A 3,751-nucleotide genomic window follows, 5' to 3' on the forward strand; every position below is an offset into this window, starting at 1 on the left:
AGTCAATGCAATCAACTGGTTTTCCTTAGATAGAAAACTTTGTATCAATTTGACTGTATGATCTGGTGAACTGTAAAGTGCCATGAGATGACATGTGTTGTGAATTTGGCACTATATAAATAAACTGAATTGAATTGAATTAGTTGTAACTCTGCCAATTATGGATGTTTGGTGCATTCAAGGGTCAAGAAAATGATCCTCTTCCAGAACAAGATGCTAGTACTGTTAAAAGCATTCTAACGGTTTGGTTTGAAACTAACTCAAACTGTCAAACTGAATCTCAAAATTAAAACCTACTTATCAGAACACAATATAAACCCATGTCAGGCTCCTTACTATTTTCACTACAGGAATCCTTTTTTAGGAACCAGTATAGTTTACGGGGGGTCATTACTGCTTTTTCCCATCATAACCAAAAAATGTTTTGTTTTAGCCATCTCAAGCAAATTGTCTATAGAGGTGAGTCTTGCCATAACATGGCCAGTCATGGCTGACACCTTATTACGCAGAAATACAGTATTAAGTGCTATTGGATAACAGTTTGATATCATGCTAAAGAAATATATATCAAGGATGGACAATTTTCCTTCAGTGGCAGCCAAAGAGGTGAAACACATACCGGTGCACAGCCTTTAATTTAATGTGATGAACAGGAGAGAATAAGGAGAAAATAAAACATAACAGAAACGTGGCCTGCTGAGGATAATCAGACCTCGGCAGCTGCAGGGGGGCAGGGCACAACCCATCAGGGACCTTCTGGTTTAACAGTTCAGTCAATCTTCTGTTAAAGAGGTACGATCCTGCTTATGGCGCTATATAAATAAACTGAATTGAATTGAATTGAATTATGGGCCCCCAACAAACAGTCAACCGACCCCAGCAGGTGAAACTGGGTACTCACCTCTCTTCTTCCTGCACTCTCAGCACTGGCTCTCCACAGGGCTGCGTGCTGAGCCCACTACTTTACCTTCTGTACACATTTGACTGCAGTCCTGCGCACCCAGAGAACATCATCGTCAAGTTTGCTGATGACACAACAGAGGTGGGGCTGATTACAGGGGGAGATGAGGCGGCCTACAGAGATGAGGTCCTGAAACTTGGCGAGTGGTTTGCATCAAACAACCTGGCACTAAAAATCAACATGACTAAGGAACTCATCCTGGACTTCAGACAGAACAAAACCGCCCCTGCTCCCCTGTACATCAACGGTGGATGTGTAGAGCGAGTGGAGTCCTTCAAATTCCTCGGCATCCATATCTCTGCAGACCTCTCCTGGTCGGCCAACACCACAGTTTTGGTCAAGCAGGCCTAGCAGCGGCTACACTTCCTGAGGGTGCACAGGAAGGAACAACTAAAAACTCAGCTGCCGGTGACCTTCTACCGCTCCACCATCAAGAGCCTGTTGACCTACGCTGTGAGAGTGTGGCACTCCAGCTGCATGGAGGCCGACAGGAAGAGACTGCAGAGGGTGGCAAACACTGCACAAAAAATTATCGGCTGCCCTCTGCTCTCTTTGACTGCCATCTACAACTCCCCTTGTCTCAGCAGGGCCAGAAACATCCTGAAGGATACCACCCACCCCAGCTTCCATCTCTTCAACCTGTTGCCCACAGGCAGACGCTTTAGGTCAATACGGACCAGAACAAACAGACTCAGGGATAGCTTCTTCCCCAAAGCTGTCACCATACTCAACCTACATTCAGACTTGCACTCATGTATTGTATATGTATGTATGTGTTATGTATGTGTGCACTTTTACAGAGCTGCTCTCCAAATCTCATTGTCCTGTGTACAATGACAATAAAAGGTTTTCAATTTCAATTTCAATTCAGTTTATTTATATAGCGCCAAATTCACATGTCATCTCAAGGCACTTTACAGTTCACCAGATCATCCAGTCAAATTGATACAAAGTTTTCTATCTAAGGAAAACCAGTTGATTGCATTGACTCATTGACTCAAATACAATCCCTCACACTAAGCATGCTTGTAGCGACAGTGGAGAGGAAAAACTCCCTTTTAAAAGGAAGAAACCTCCAGCAGAACCAGGCTCAGTGTGAGCGGCCATCTGCTGAGGCCGACTGGGGTTCAAGGAGACAGAAGCAGAGACACAATAAGCAGCTGTAAAAGGCGGCCTTGTCCAGGAAACACACAGCCAGGCTGACGAGCACATCCACTCAGTCATGGTCAGAGAAACAGGACCACACTGGAAAACAGGCCGATCTCCAGCATCTATAAACAAGGGTGTTGATGGAAGCAGCACAGCTGATGTTTCTCTCCAGGATGGCGTCACAGCCAAACAGGAACAGACGAGGCAAAGCAACTCTGAGGAAAAGCAGAGAGAGCAGAAGGTTAGAGATTGAACTAACAGATTCTGCAGAATAGGAGAGTAGAGAGAGAATGAAGCAGAATGATGAAATAGGGGTCCCTATGTCCTCCAGAAGTCTAAGCCTATAGCAGCATAACTATAGAGGTAGCTAAGGATAACCTGAGCCACTCTAACTATAAGCTTTATCAAAAAGGAAAGTTTTAAGCCTACCCTTTTAAGTAGTTAGTAGTCTGCCTCACGGACTAAAACTAAAACTTTCAATTCAATTTCACAGATGCTTATCTATTTTTTGTCAATTCAACCTTTGTACAGATGCTCATAAGATTACCAGCAAGTGGCATTTTCATTTAATCAAAAACATTTAAAGCCAGTATAAGCTTAGAGTGTTAATCCTCTTGGCCTTTAAGATGGAAAAAAGAAATGCAGTGTTGGCTATGCTGGTAGAAAGCCATCCGAAGTCATCTTTCCTCATGATGAACTGGTACACCATTGTATGCTAGTTGGGAAATCAAGACAAACTCCCCCACTTTGGTTTGGTTTACACAACCATGATATGGATCAGCGGCTTGTCAGAAAATTTCAGATTTTCCTTTTCCTCCTGTGGTGTGGTCACTTTCCCCATCATACCCCTAATTAGGCAGAAACTTTCCATGCTTATAAACAACAGGGCAACCATCAAAAGAAGGAATGCTTGGAAACAGAGGAGAAACCTCCAGATATCTTCAGACTGAAGATTCAGACTCACAGATTACTATTTACAATGCTACAGGCTTAGGGAGATGGAGAGGGGTGGAAGAATAAAATGGCACTGCAAGGATGAAATATTTCTTAGAATGTCTGGCAGACCACTTATGCGTGGTGGCCTCTAGCAATTATATCTACATTACATATAGGTCTCACCAACCTCTGAGGCTTTGGAAAAAGCTTTTTAGAACCATTTAGCAGAGACTATACATTCAGAACAAGGCAGGTGATCTAATTTCTTTAACATTAGTGCTGTCAAAATGACCAAAAATGAGATATACGCAAAAGAAAAATTATAAAAGTAATAAATAAATTGGTGGACTGTTTAGTTATGAGGGTTCAGACCTCTGCATGTATTTTTATGTGTTCCTTTGATATCATTATATCTTTCTTCCAAAGTTCTTTTAGCAATTCATTTTCAAAGTGTCTTTTGTACTTGACTAATACAGTTTGTTTACCATGCTGGATGATCATTCTGAGTTCAGTTTTAATGGAAACATCATTATTACACAAAACAGATGTGTTCTGATGATGCTCTAAGTTTTACATTTCTAACTTTGAAGTTGTAAAAATTAGAGACTGACACAGGAGTGGATTTTCACTCCTGTCCCGTCCCACTACCACAGAAAAAAATTGTGTCCCGTCCCGATCCCGGGCCAGAGTAGAAATCTAAATCCT

The sequence above is a fragment of the Cyprinodon variegatus genome, unplaced genomic scaffold (genome assembly GCF_000732505.1).
Source record: "Cyprinodon variegatus isolate N-32 unplaced genomic scaffold, C_variegatus-1.0 Scaffold1071, whole genome shotgun sequence".
In the NCBI taxonomy this organism is placed as follows: domain Eukaryota; kingdom Metazoa; phylum Chordata; class Actinopteri; order Cyprinodontiformes; family Cyprinodontidae; genus Cyprinodon; species Cyprinodon variegatus.